The sequence below is a fragment of the Erigeron canadensis genome, chromosome 7, assembly GCF_010389155.1.
Source record: "Erigeron canadensis isolate Cc75 chromosome 7, C_canadensis_v1, whole genome shotgun sequence".
Taxonomy (NCBI): domain Eukaryota; kingdom Viridiplantae; phylum Streptophyta; class Magnoliopsida; order Asterales; family Asteraceae; genus Erigeron; species Erigeron canadensis.
Window position 1 is genome coordinate 24,136,835 of NC_057767.1, and position 16,377 is coordinate 24,153,211.

Sequence of the window (16,377 nt, forward strand, 5' to 3'; positions counted from 1 at the left end):
CTTTATTTTTTTTGTTGAGTTTTTTCTTTTTTTTTTTTAAGCCGCCTGCGTACCTTTATTTTTTTTTTGTATATAAATTATCACCTTATACAAATTTTGGGGGCCTTTTGTGTTTTGGTGGCCCAAAGCATGTGCTTGACCACCATATATGGTTGGGTCGGCCCTGCTGATTTACTAGGTACATTTTGGTGTTTTAAGTTGCACAATTAAGATTCCATCGTATCATGAAAGTGGTGAAAATTTTATTTTATTTTTGAAAGATGAATTTCGCTTGAAAACTTCGTGTCATGATTTGACAGCGGGAGGTCTAGCATACGTTGTCTTAACCGGTCCACGCTAGAGAGCTCTCTCGAAATAGAAATGCCTATTTCAAATACCCGATGGGGGGAAAACGCTCTACTAATCCGCCCAAAGGCACGACGATCAATAGGTGAAAACTTAAGTTAGAAAGAATTATGAGAGGTGCATCTTTATATGTCACGTTTTCCAGGCCTATAGGCTTTGTTGCTGAAGACCTGAAGTTCATGTTGGCCTAGAATAATAAAACCACCTATTGGTCCAAATAAATAGAGACCTCAGCAATTCAGCATGCACACAGCTGATCAACACCCTTGCCACAAATTCAGAAACCATCGAGAAATGTGATGCGGACTTAGCTAGGTGGTAGGTGGCGATGGTCCGAAACACTATTCACTTTCCCTAGCTAGATAAAAAAAAAAAAGCTCTGTAGGCTGTCACCAATTAAAAGCATGTGAATTTTTTGTCTTAGAAACATCCTGATGCAACTTGCTAGAAATTAAAAGGTAAAGGTTGTGTAAGGAAAAATAACTACTATATGCTACAATACACTTGAAACTGTAGGGAAAAATTTCAAAGCACTGGTTCTGACCATCAAAAGTGAATATTAAATGGATGAGGTTGTTCATCGATCCAGAAAAGGCATTTCTGGACCTTTTCTTGTTAATTTCAATAGTATGAGAATATGAAAACCTTTTGTAATAAGCAACTTTTGACAAGTCTGATGCACAAGCATTACGCATGTCAAAATAGAAGGAAAAAATAATCTTACGGTAAACCCAAAATAAAATAATATATATTAAAAAAATCAGTCATATCATTCTGTTCTAGAAAACAGAAGTTCATTGGTCAGTTCTGGCGCAAAAAGGAAACAAATTTACATGCATAAAACACTTCCTCATGTTTGGGGTATTAGACATATACAGAAGCCCGACTAGTAAAAAGCAAATAAATGCAGAGTCTCAAACTTACCTTCTTAAGTGATTCAGCCAGTTTCTGTTGGTCCAAAACCAAGTCATCCGGAATGTCAGTTCCCCAAGTCGCAGGCTGCTTCTCTTCAGTTGGAGCAATCACATCTATTGAGACAAAACATGTTATTATTACATGAAAAGGAAAAACTTACAAGGACAAATACATTAACATACATAAATTCAAACTTTTGACAAAAGACAAGCACAAGTGACAATATATAATTGATATAAACATCCTCTTCGTATTTGCCCTTGTCCGGGAAGGGCCATCTCCTGCAAATAACACAGACACTCAGCAAGTCAGTTATAAGATACAAAGCTTCTCTAAAGATTTGAAGACAGGGAGTTGGTTATACGGGCATTCAAACATCTGTATCAAACAACAATTTACAAAGATATCTAGGTCATTCAAGTTCATTCAAAACAAGGGCCCCTATTTTAAAAAACGAAAGCCTCATCTAAGGTTTTTTAGCACATTAAAGGTCTGTTATGTTTAGGCAATGTATGTACTATGTAGTGAGGGAGTAGGCATTGATGGTATTGTTGTGATAATCTTATGGATTTCAATTATTTTCTATATTTCATAACCCTTAGCTTATCATGCACAATGTATCCTTCACGCATCTCAGAAGCTTCAGTGTGGAAAAAAAAAATGTTGTGTCAATAAGTCTTGGTAAAAGAGTAAAACATCTTTAGTCTAAACTCTACTATTGATGTGCTATATATAGAGAGAAGAAAAAATTAACCTGACCACTTGGACATACTGGAAAAAGAAATTTCTGTGTGCTGTTTAGTTGTACAAAAAAGTGCACTTAAATAATATTAACTAATAGTAGTTTATACTTTATATAGGGTAAGGTGGAGAACCAAGGTCCATCACTGGTATTACGTGGAATAATTATCCAAAAAAACCACACATAATTGCTATTAGATCATGAACCATATAGCCTGTGGGTTAATCTCGGGATCAGTATCATTCAACCAGGTATCATTATTCCAAAAGATCCAAACCATAAAATATCATTTTAAGTCTTGTTTATATATAGAGTTTGGGGGGTGGGTGGAGGATGTTCCAATTTCTTTGTTACAGCCTTCTATAGAATGGGGTTACTAAAAGGACTGCAACTAGAGAGGACTAGAAACTAGTTGGAAGACAAATTTGGTAATTACTGGCATCTTCAAGAGTAGTCAGGGTCATGTATAACCTAGCAATACTAAACGGGCATGCATACCAACTCGAAACATCCAACGTTGGGGTAAGCAATTTACAAAACGAAAATCAACTTTTAATAATCTATCTCAGAATACATGAAGCATAAAAGGGAAAGGCATAAATGCAGAAAAAAGACCCTCAGATGATCAGCTAAACATCAACCATGCATTGGCAACATAAGAAAATTAAGAAAATATAGCATACCTGGCCCTTAATGATCCTACCAGCCCGATCATACTCAACTTCTCTCTCACTTTGCCCCAGTAAGAGCTCTCTGGGAAGCGGTTCCTCGGCAGCTGCATTCCCGTACTTCTCAACAATCGTTTCCTTCACTTGACATTTCAACTTCTCTTCATTAACCTTAAAAATTTTTGTACAGTAATTCAGATTGTGAAGGAGCCGCTTGCATGTGCACATCATTCCCTTTCTCAAATGCTTCCAGGGCATGTATATATAATTGCTTAAATTCCAAAGCTTGCCCACTAATTAAGTCTGTTCTGATTTTCCCCAGAATAGAACTTATCATTCGGATCCATATTTGGAAGGCGGTTCGCATGCATGGATCGAGTTTTCAGATCATAATGTGCAGAGTTGGCATCAAGATTCAGAAGGTATTTTACCGTATCCTCTCGAATACGCAGATTTCTCACAGTTCCTGTAGACCCACCTCCAGTTGTACGAACACGCTTCTCAACTTTAGTAAAATCCATCTGCTTGCTTTCATCGACTTTGGCTTCATCTACTTTCAAAGCATCTTCATTGTCCTCGTCATCACTAACCCCTTCTTCCACATTTCCAGTATTGTTCTTCTCTAGCATTTTTAACTGCTGATCCTTCAAGTGCTTCTTCCGAGCTTCATCACGAGCTTCGTATCTATCAATGACATAAGCATACAAAGCTGCATCATAACCATTCCACCTGTCCCGTTTCCCATCATAATCGAGCTCAAAAGTCTCAATTTTCTCATCAGGTGCTATGTTTTTACTGGTATATTTTGCTCCAAGCTTCCGTGGCCTCTCCACGCATGCCTTGGTGTTGTGGGTCATAGCTCCACAATTTTCACATGCACCCTTCCTGTACTTTTCAGCTTGGTATATTTTTGCTCCTTTGTCATACCAAGCCTTTGTGTAATTTGGATCCGACTTCCATTTCCTTTGATGTTTCAAACTCGGCCTCTCTGCTGAATTGAGATACCAAGGAGCAGATGACATATACTGAGGTATATGTGGATTGATTTCTTTTCCATCTTCATCAACCTCTGCAGGTGCAAGCCCAGCTTTACGAGCTTCTTCCAGTTCCATCTGCTTCCTGTGATACTCCCTAAATTTGGACACCACTCCAATACAAATAAAATTTAGTGACCCTTCATAGGAACATAAAAGTCACTCCATGTGATAGCATTGCCGATAACAATATTCATTAACAGCATAGATCATAATTGGTAAACAAAACAAATATACTACCAAAAGTCAACACTATTGGCCATATTGATTTGCAGTAACATCAAAACTATTTAGCAAAAGATATAGATGTCACTGTAACAAGATTCTTGAGACGTCAAGTTACTGATTGTTTAGTTTTACATCTAAAATAACATATACCAATCTTGGTGAACTCACTAGTTAATAGAGAGATATCCCTTTTATGACTGCGAATAATCAGTGTAACACCCCAACAAGGCGGAATCATGAGGGTTACATACCAAGCACAACACGACATGGAAATTAAGTAGAGACAAGTCTAGATGCATTAAAAGGATTGGAAATCCATACAAATCATTTAATTTCAAATACCGGATCATACAAAAATGCATAAGGAGCACGCCCATCAAACGTTTACAAAATAATAGTTCAAAAGATGGTAAATGATCCTAAGCATAACCCATAATCGGGAACTATGAATCGTGGATCCATGAAGTCAAAGTCCAATCCTAGCTCAAACAAGCGATTAATCATCCAATACGTCTTTGGTCAACCTGTTCACCTGAAAAGTGTACTAAAACGTGTCAACATGAAGTTGGTGAGTTCATAGGTTTAAACAGTTAAAATCATAGTGTCGGGATAACAACCGTTATTGATATACGAGGATTAACAATGTTCAATAACGTGGGCTCAACAACCCATAACGTGGATATAAAAATACCCATAACGTGGATTCAACAATCCATAACGTGGATATAGAGATACCCATAACGTGGATTTAACAACCCATAATGAGAACATGTATGCATAATAAACGTTTCAATGCACAACCACATAACGTTATTCATCAAATATAAACGTTCAATAACATGCAACACAAGCAAACTATTAGGTTACTAATATCTCGTTTCATATCATAATCAATCATATCAACCGACAAACATTTAACAAACGAGTACACTTTCCACCCCAAATAAAGTAAATGTAGGGGCTACGAAACTCACCTTTGCCTTAAGTGTTTGTAGTAGGTGACTAAGCGGGTAAGCGGGGAACACAACGATCACGACCTATTTCACAAGCATCAAGTCAACACGAGTACCCTAAACAATAAGGCCTAGCTAGCTTATGTCATGCCATAACCCCTAAGAAAGTTTGAGTGAGTTCCCGTAACCCATAGGATACCAACAAATCAAGTGCGGACGTTAAACGAAGCAAAAAGGTAGACTTCAGTTAGTGAGCCTCACCAAAAACTTGGTGGGGCGCACCAAAATGACTCTTTGATCAGAACAGCAGGTAGTGGGACTCACCATGAATATGGTGGGGCGCATTGGAATTTTACTGATCACAGAAACTGAAGCAGTGGGTAGCACCAGAAGTGAGTGGGCCTCACTAACCCAGATTTTCTGAAAACGGGTTTTGACATCAAATTCGACCCCAACTCATTTTCAAGCTTTATTAGACGAAACTGAACATAAACAACCATAACCCACTAAATAATTTGGATTCCTAACATTATTTCTTGTCCAAAATCGATCATGATCCATTTGACATCAAAACCCTACTTTTGGTGTACCATTCGGTTTACAAGGATTCCATACATGAAGCTATGCATTCGTAATCACAATGACCATGATTTGGTGTATTCAATCTCCCCAAAAGCTGCATCTTAATCGAAATCTACCCGTTCTAATTCGAATTGACAAAGTTCATGGCACAGTTGACTTTGTAAAGTCAAAGCTGACCAAAACAACAAAAACTCTAACTTTTTGGTTATTAATCGATTTGAGATGTTTTAAAACATGTTGTGGTGCTTTGATAACTTAAGGAATTTTAACAAATCCAACCCTCCATCAAAATCGATCCATAATCATAATTTTTATACTTAAATTCATTTTTAACCTAATTTACCATTCAAGAACCCTAATTTTAGTTAAATCGCGTTTTGGCTCGAATCTTGGTCAGGAGCTGTTTGTTTTAGATTAGAAACAAGTTTTGAAACACAACCTACACCAAGAAATCGACCCATTACATCCTATAAGTGGAAAAACCCGGATTTTGACCCGTTTAGTCATTTGAAACCCTAATTCGACCCATATTTAAATTGACTTGGAAAAATGACTCAATAATGATTATATATGATTAGAAATGTGTTTATAAATATGAAATGATGAATTCAATACTAGTTTACTTACCAAAAACTTCCACCAAAGGATTAAATCCGAAATTTAGCTATAAATCAAGAATTCTTGCACTTGAAGCTTCCAATTTTTGATATGATGGTTGAATGATGATGAATATGATTATTCTAGCATTAAATTATCTTGAAACACATTTAATGAAACAATAATGAGAGAAGGGAGGCCTTATATTGAATGTAGTGAGAGAAAGGAAAGAGATTGGGTGAATGAGAGAAGTCTTGGATTGGGTGTTGGGGTAGGGTTGGGTCATGGGTGGTTCATGGGTGAACCCATGGATCACCCGATTACGTTTCTAGTTTAATTAAACGTCACATTACGTCCTTGAACCGATAAACACATTCACGTAGCTTCGACTAGCATAATATACGTTTCTAGTTCACAATAAATAAATAAATTATTTAAATTAACTGGAAGAATAAATCATTTAACACGTTCGGGTCAACGGTCCAAAAATCAAATATGCACGTTTAATTCACGTTTATTAAAAGTCAAATGAGTCAAAATTCACGAATGTTACACCATTCCCCCATTAAAGGAATTTCGTCCCGAAATTTAATCTAACTAGACTCGTCAAACAAATGGGGATACTTGGCTTTCATAGAATCTTCACGTTCCCAAGTAAATTCGGGTCCACGTCTAGCTCGCCATCTTACTTTAACAAGTGTATACCGAGTGTTCTTAAGCTTCCTAGTTTCCCGGTCTAAGATTTCCACCGGTTCTTCCACGAATTTCAACATTTTATCGACCCGAATTTCTTTAAGTGGCACGTGAAGTGTTGGATCGGCCAAACACTTCCTAAGATTACAAACATGGAAAACATTATGAACTCCACTCAAGTTTTGAGGAAGTTCCAATTGATAAGCTACCGGGCCAATTCGTTCAAGAATTTTAAATGGGCCAATATATCTCGGGCCCAGCTTGCCACGTTTCACAAACCAAACTACGCCTTTCCACGGGGACACTTTTACCAAAACATAATCACCGACTTCAAGTTCGAGTGGTTGTCGCCTAACGTTTGCATACTTCATTTGTCTTTCACGGGCCACTCTCAATTTCTCTTTAATTTATGAGATCACTTTCGTCGTTTCAATAACAATCTCGGGCCCAATGAGTTTTCACCAATCTTCGCCCAAGCTACCAGTGACCTACAATCTCTCCCATACAATGCCTTAAATGGCGCCATACCAACGCTAGCATGATAGCTATTATTATAGAAGAATTCAACTAACGGTAAATGTGTATCCCAATTGCCACCAAAATCGATGGCACAAGCTCGTAACATATCTTCAAGGGTTTGAATCGTCCTTTAAGTTTGACCATCGGTTTGAGGGTGGAAAAATTACAAATATAAGGTAACATTTGTATTTGTTTAAGGTAACATTTGTATTTGTTTCCCAATTATCTTTTTTTACTTTTATAAAAAAATTACAAATATACCATTTAAATTCTGAAAAATTATATTGTACTTAAATTGGATTGGGACACCTGACCCCACTGCCCTTATGCTACCTTCGTCCTTGTATAATCCGACTCCAAAGAACTTGGAAGTGAGAGCGAAGATCGAGCTTAGTGAATACGAAGATTATTCATCAAAGGGTTCTAATTAAGATTCTGAACATGCAACAACCTCTAGTCAGATCGGTGGTGATGAAGACAATTATATGAAAGACATGAAGGTTAGGGCCCGTTTGGTTGTTAAAAATGTTTTTACGTTTTTACTTTTTAATATTTTAGTAAATGAAAGGGGATTTTATTTTCTAAAAAATGAATAAAGTTTTTGAAAACGCATTATAATTAGAAAACTACTTGTAAAAAACATGTTAGAGATGTGAGGGGAGGGCGAGGTTCAAATGGAATTGAAAACAAAAATGAAAAATGAAAAACAAGAAAAAGGTGTTTTCAAGTTTTCTATAGAAAAGTGAAAACATTGTTTTTTATTTCCTTGGAAAACATTCTTAAAAAACTATATATGATTAGATCGTGTATTATGTTTTTCATGTTTTCTTGGAAAATTAAAATGGAAAACAAGGGGTGTTTTTCGTAACCAAACACCCTTTTATATTCTTGTAATTTCCAAACGCTTGTGAAAGGAGTTAGTTAAGGAGAAAACTTGAGACTGGAATTAAGATATCTCTCAAGTCTCAACAAGCCTAGTTTACCAATTTTCTACTATCCATAAGGTTTGTTAAGCCACTAAGAAACTATGTATTTTTTCTCAAGCTTCCTTTCTTCTATATATTTTTCCGAATCATTTCCATTGTATATTACTTTGTGCCTTCTCACTGCAAGTATTTATCTTGGAACTGTTTTAGTTCTCGGGCTGTGCTTTGCATAGGTTTTTCAAATGAAGCTATTCATATGTATATTGCCGGCAAAATTGATTTCTTCTCTTCTATTTGCTTATCTTTCTCCAACAATTCTCTTCTTGATAGTTCTTTCTCTTCATGTCTAATTTGTATCTCTTCACATTGTTTTATGTACAGAAAAGATTATAATGATACTACGGTAAAATACTAGTATCATCATCATTTTCATTGAAAGAGTTCATGTACGGATATAAACAATATCAATCAAAGGAAACAACTGACCTTGAAAGACAATGTTTTTCTTTTATAACAGGGAAAAGCTAGATCGGTTTCATCTGTAAATTACCCCTACACGATCAGCTTGATCTATCTCACAGTTCCAAGGCACTAACTTATATCCTTTGGACCTCCGTCCCATTACAAATGTCTTATTTTAAATATTGAAAGTCTTTATTTATAAACTTTGACTTTAAATATACATTTTCATGTTATATAAAATTTGATAAAAATTATACCAATGAAAACACTTCTAAAACACAAACAAGTGATATATGGCTAGTCTGTAGGGCGATCCCCAAGTCTATGGCTAACGTCATAGTGAGTCTTGCAACACTGTTTTTAAGTAGACAAAAAGTCGTCATACTAACAAATGGGATGAATTGATCACTCGAAAATGGTGCATATATTTTATGGATGACAATAGGCTGGAGAAAAAAAAAAGAAAGAACAAGCAAACACATAACTAAGATCGTGAACTTTTACATAAAAAGCAAACACAATTAATACTTTTTTCTGTTAGCAAATCTATAGCTTAACAGAAAGAACAAAGCAAACATAAACTCGATCGCAACACTTTAGCAAAACAGAATACGAGATTTCCTTGTCTGACTTGTTCCTTGATATGATATAGACATAAAGAATAAAACGCTACCATCCATGCAAATGTAGAGATTGCCATCTTTCATCCCCATACCAGGTTCCGTCGGCTGTGTGGGCCGCGGGTGCCGCACCTCATCATAAAGCTCTGGTGATAAACGATGAATCAACGGCCGTATGAAAAGCGGCATTTTGTTAATTATCTTTTCCAGCTTAGCTCGCCCGCTATAAAAGAGCCTCTCCGGCCTGCATTCCTGCATATGCTTCAACCAGTCTGGTTCTGCCACAGCATCACCGAGATATCCAGCCGCAATAATCTGATACTTTTTGCTTGAATCTATAAACCGGTCACTTTTTTTAGCATCCATCTCGAAACCTATCCCTATCCCAAGCTTCGTGTACCCTTGGATGTGTTTCCCAGCGTTCGGGAAAGTTTTATGACACGATTTGGATGAATAAACAATCGGTTTGTTTGTTCCCTGGGTATACTCCAAATTACCGACGTCGACCCATTCCCCGCTGCCATTATGCCCTGAGAAATACACCCGCCAGAGTTGACCGTCAAAGTTGTTTATCCGGAGCGTGAAATGCTCCCAATCACCCACATGTTGATCTCCCTTACCAAGGTCGGCGTTAAATAACATCAATGCTGTAAATCTTTCGGGTGCTTGAGCGGGGAAAAAGATCCACATATCAATGTCGGTAAAAATACCACCTAAAGCCGGTTTAACATAAGCATAAAGCTCCGCGTCTTCAAGATTAGCACCACGCATGACGTCGTCGTCGAAGCAAAACTCACTGCCTGTTTGTGAATCGAGTGAGTATCCTTTGTTGATAAACCAGGGCACAGATGATGGTAAGTAAACCTCATCAGGATGGAAGTAAACCGTGGGCCCGTAATGCTTAATTAGCGCCTCTACTTGCTCTAGGTTTGGCATTGCTTCAAAAACATTCGTGTGGTTCAAATTTCTCAAGCAACGGACAGTGAGCACCTTCTCATCGGCAAATACATGTCCCATATTAGCACCTATAACAGAAGTCATAACAGAATAACCGCTGGCAAAATCACACGGCTCATAATCCTCAATTTCTAAAGGTAAAACAAGATCGTCTCGAACACAAACAACGGTATCAAGTGGAGGCCTATTTGCAGAAGTGGTAACTACATATCCCATAGCTTCATAACCACGAGGAGCGACTGGCGTCCACATGTAACAAGACCGGGTACACCAGCGCATAATATAACCCCACGGAAACATTAGAGGAGGAGGAATATCAGTATTAGTGGTCTTTCTGGAAGCAGCCTCTCGGGCAACAAGAAGGTAGCCGGTTGAAAGTTGTTTAAAATCTGATGGCTGAGAAAAGTGACCAAAGATGTGGAAGCCATCGGGTACAGACACGGGTTTAAAAAATGACATACCACTGTTAGTCCAAATACCAGGTGGGAAGATAGAACATATGCCTTCAAACTTTTTAACCATGGCAATCTCTAATTCTCCGATGTTTATTATTCCAGTTGCGAACCCACCTTTTTGACCTCCTGCTGCTGCTGCACAACATATAACAAACAAAAATCGATAAAAATACAAATACGAATTCGGATGAATTTTTATTAAGCATTATGATACAAAAGTATATATCCAAAAACATATAAAACAAGGTTGGTTATTGTAATACATGTATTAAAGTAAAACATATAATACAAAATCTTGACCCTTAGAGGATGATAAAATTGATGCATGCAATTAAGAAGATTCACTATATATATATATATATATATGCACAATGATTTTTATGATTTTTAGTAAAGATGATCCTATTGTTTTATGACATACAAAATCTTCAAGTACGAACTAGCTAAAACATGGAATGGAACGCATAGCATAGCTTAGACAGAGACAAGACGAAAACATATGACAGTTTCACAAATAATACAGATAAATGGAATAATAAAACCCGATTATATATAATCACTAAGAATGAATGAAAAAAAGAAATACCTTGAGGAGAAGAAGGCCATTGAGGAAGAGGACAGGGAAGTGAATACGCATCTTTTAGTGTTGGAACCCATAATTTATCTGGCACTTGACATCGGTTTCCTTCTTTAATTGAATACGCACCTTTTTTTAATCCCCCAGCGATTCGACGCAATCAGAATTAATTAGGATTCTTTAATTTCTTTTACGGATTGGGTACATATATACGGTGTGGTTTTCCCATATTTATAGTCCAAATCGTTTCATAATTTGAGTGAAACACCAATACTAATGAAAGTAAGATAGTAACATTATTATCTTATAAGTAATATAATATACCGATGAATGTAACAAGCTAGTTACATTAATTAATATATTTTTTTTTATATTACATTTATTTACATGTTGAGAATCTGGAACATCAATAAAACAGAACTGAAACCTAATTTATGTTACACTTGACACGAACTTTACCCAACACGTCATGACACTTTTATTTATGAGGATGGTTATTCGGGGATAAAAAATAATAATATTTAGATCGAGTAATTCGTGTTGAAAACATGTTGTACAACTAATACAAAATAACAATAAATTTAAGAATTACAAGAAAGTAAATGAAAATAAATTTTATTCCTCTTATAAAAAAATATATATAATAATTACATGTTAGATGTTTTTGGCTCAAGTCATTTTGCAATCTCGACTTTTTTTCATTATACTTTCAAAAATGAGTGACCCGGTTTCCTTTACGATTATTAACCCCTGAATATGTACAATATAACTTTTTAATATATATATACATTCAATCCATAAATATTGTTTATAACAATTTTTATTTTATGAAGATATTGATATTGTTTTGATGGAGATGGAGATGAAGATGGAGATGGAGAAGAGAATGAGTAGAAAAAGTGAAGGTGTATATTGGTGTGTTGTGTGTGATTTTGTTATGGCAATGACATTTTAGACAAATTCTTCCTCCCAAATTACATTGTAATGTAATTACTTTCTATAAGGAATATTTTTTTATTGGGTTTTTCACCCATAAGCATAAGATAAATATTAAATTTTCTCTTTAATTTTCCATATATAATACTTATTTAAAACACTTTTTTTCCCCACCTAGTCACAATTTTCCCCTTTCTATATTAAAATTATAATATAATTTATAATTTAATATTCATCCTATGTTCACATTGTAATTTCTAAAATTAATTACCGTTTTTTCTAAAGTAAGTTCTTATTTGTTAATCAACTAGCTTATTACCGGCGTAATACGCGAAATTTGTACATTGTTTTTACGTTAAAAAACTTTTAATATGTGAAAATAATTAACATCTAAATAAATATTTATAAACTTTTAAACCACAATAGTCCTTTATTACTAATTAAAAGAGAATTGGTGTGAATGATTTTTTTTTTGTCATCATATGCGGCTTTTACATAAATATAATGTTTGCAAAATAATAAACAGAGTTGAATTTTGGTACGGTGGTTTGTAACTCAGTCTTTGGGATGGGATGTTGTTGGTTCAAAACTCTCCCCACCCTTTTTTACTTATTTTATTTTAGAGGTTTTACACTTTACCCCTTTCTCTTTTTTCTATTTTCTTTTCTGTCTTAATTATTTTTTTTTCCCCTCCTGTTTGTTTTTTATTATTTCTACTCCTAAATTATATAGTTGTGTTTTTCAAAAAAATTTTAAACTTTTTTTATACCTTCTTTTAAGCTTTACATTTTTTTAAATAAGTTTTTAAAATGTTATATATTTATTCAAATGATGTATATTTTATTCAAATGCTATATATTTTGCTTTTTATCTTTTTTTGTTTGTATTTTTTTTTGTTGTATTATATATTCGTTTGTATTTTTTTAACATTTGTTTTTTATATTTTTTTCACATGTAACATTTGTTTTTTTTCTATAACTTTTTTTGTATTATATATTCCTTTTATTTTTGTTCTCTTTTTATAATTTGGTTTTAGTATATTCTTTTTGTATATTTTTTTTAACATTTGGTTATCAATACTTTTTACCGCTCATAAATTTGTGGTTTTCTTCATAAATGTAAACGTTTTCAAAAATACGAAGTCATTTCTTCCTTTTTGTTTTTTATATTTTTCTTTTTTTTTATTTGACATAAGGAGATCAACATTTGGTGAGTCTTGCTGCGTCAACAATATATATTTTAAATTTTTTTTTATTTTTATTATATATAGTTTTATGTATTGCATTAGTGTTACAATGTCGTATATCGTCTAGCAGGTTGACGTTTTTTTAAAGTATCAAAACAGTGAACTTTTGTTATCCACGGCCAGTTGGCCGGGTATAACACTAGTTTGATTTAAATGATTAACACCTTTGGTGTTCCTAGCTAATATAAATTAAAACTCCTTTATTTGATTAACACAATAGCTTCTAACCATTTTTTTTTTCGGGGCATGTGATTTCATGCGGCAAAACAAGAAGTTTTGATTGATGCAATAGATGTGGTTCAGTGTTCTCCCACTTTGAAAACAAAAGGACATAAAAAAAAAAAGAAAAAAACTCTTGAAGGTTGGAAGAAATAATGAGAAAGGTAAGATCTTATAGTCTTTGTAAATATGTTTGTAAATATGTTCGTCACAATATTATCACTTGTTAGGAAAAAGAAAAACATGGAATTGAAGATGTTGATCCAGTACAAGCTATTATGAAAAAAGAAAATCATGTTACAGAAGCTTGCCAATCTACTTGGTATTTTTTTATTTTTTTTTGCTTATTGATTACCATGTTATGCAGTTTTCATCCTGTTTTCTTAACATTTTAATGCTTCATATTTAAACCATTAAATCTTTAAGTTTTTTTTTTTTACCATTAAATTTTAGGTTTGAGAGATTAAATTTTTTAGTTCTTTTAATATTTATAATACCATAGTCTTTTTTTTGCCATCAAAGTTTTTTGCTTTCTAATTATATCTAAAAAGGTTCGCAATTTTATATTTTGTCACCAAAAACTTGTATTTTTGTAACATTCACGATTTTTTACTTATAGTTGATTTGTAACTTGACATAATTAAATGTGAACGATTTCGCGAGTTATATGAACTATCGAACTTTTTTTTCGTGCATTAACATAACGTGGAATTTATTTGTGTTTACGGTTCATTTTAGCGTTTAAATGATTAACGTTTAGTTATTTGTCGAAATTAGCGGAGCGGAGCCTCAAAAATGAGACCCCAAGGCCGTTCCCCTCACACCCTCTCTCACACATCCTTCCATTCATTTTATTTTACAAAAAATCTTACCTCTCCCTCCCCTCATTCATTATCTTCTTCTTCCTCCCATCTACCTCTAATTCTCACCATAAATTCATAATAAATACTTGTTTCCTTGTTAGATTAACCAAGTAACATAAATCCTCATAATAATAATCATCATTTTGCAAGAATCTAGGGTTTTGAAGTGTTCATCCTTTCCAAGTTTCCAAGAGTTCGAAATTTAAGTTCCGGGTTGTTTTGGTAAGTGAAATATAGCTAAATCTCTCCATTTATGTTATTGAACTGGTTTCTTAGTTGAATCTTATGAGTTCTTGGTTGATTTCGGGTCAAAAACGGGTTTGAGTCAAATTAGGGTTTCATTTAGGGTTTTGGTTTAATTAGAGGTGAATTCAGATTTGTATGATGTTATGGAATGAAACTAAGATGTGGGTTATGTTTATTTATGTTAAAGTATGTTTAATTATGCTTCAAAATGGGTCTTGGAACCTCTTAAATCGTTTTCAAGGTCAAAAATGAGGTTTAGAGGTTATTGGGTTCGTGCAGGGAAAATCAAGAACTTGCCCAGATTTTTGCTTGTTTCTGGCTAGGCGTAAGTTATGCCAGTTTAGGTAGTAAGTTATGCCAGTTATAAAATTTGGGTCGTAAGTTACGCCTAAGTGGTAGTAGGTTACGCCTATCTCTAAATGTCAATTTCACATTACGCCCAAAACCTTCTGTTTACGCCCACCTTAGCCAGTCCTTACGCCAAAACTTGAGTTTCCAGGTGATAGTAGGTTACGCCAACTTTGGGCGTAAGTTACGCCCATACAATTTTTAACTAGCGTAGGTTACGCCCCATTGTGGCGTAGCTTACGCCCCCTCCCTTGAGGCTGTCAATGAACTTGTGGTAAACTTCGAGCATATCATGCTCTATGCCAGCATTTGTCATATCATTCAAAAGACACTTGAAGCGATTGTAAGTGCCATCCAGATTCTCATTTGAAAGAGAAAAGAATCCTTCATAGGCACGCTTTAGATCTATCTTTTTAGTAGCAAGAACATCTTCCGTACCATCAAATATGGTACAAAGATTGTCTCATACCTTTTTAGCAGAGGAAAGTTTAATGACAGATTTCATAATGTCATCAGGAAGTGTATTGATAATGAGGTTTCTTAATCTAGCATCCAGATTAACAAGCCTGCGCTCGTCATCTGTCCATTGTACTTCTGGTTTAATAAGCTCAATGATAATCTCAGGAGCATCAGTAGTGGCTCCTGGTGTCCTGGTGACCAGAATCGGTACATATGGACCTTTAGTTAAAATAGTCATTAAGTAAGGTTCAACTCCTACAATGTGCAGAAGCATTCTCTCCTTCCAAGATCCAAAGTCATGAGATTCGAATCTTGGAGGAATGGAGACGTACCCAAAGTCTCTGGTACAAAGTAGGGACTGCAGTCATAGAGAGAGATTTTAAGAAAAGAACAGAAAAACAGAAAAAGCTTTGGATGTAGAAGAACAGAAGTAAAAAAAATCTTGCAAACTTTTACTCAGATCAAATTCGGTGTATCGAACCACCACTCTGATACCAACTGAATGTCCCAATTTGCAACGACTAAAACAGATTAAACTAGAGATGTAAGACAAGAAAGTAAACACGTTTAATCATATGTATTTATTAATTAAACAGTGAATACATGGTCGGTTTACAAAGAAGAAGAAAAAGAAAATACTTGTTAAGTTGTTGAACATACAAAAACTTAACTGTTCTATAATAAATGAAAGAACACACAAAGTGACAATTGTAGAACAAAACCAACAAAAGTTGCGGCTAGGTCAAGTGATTCCTTATATAGGCAGAGATGAGAATCACATGACAAC

At 34.8% G+C, this 16,377-nt stretch overlaps 1 pseudogene; it reads right to left on the minus strand.

Moving 5' to 3' along the window:
• Positions 1 to 1,146: 1,146 nt before the first annotated feature.
• On the minus strand, positions 1,147 to 11,353 carry LOC122609134 (annotated as a pseudogene).
• Between the last annotated feature and the right edge of the window lie 5,024 nt (positions 11,354 to 16,377).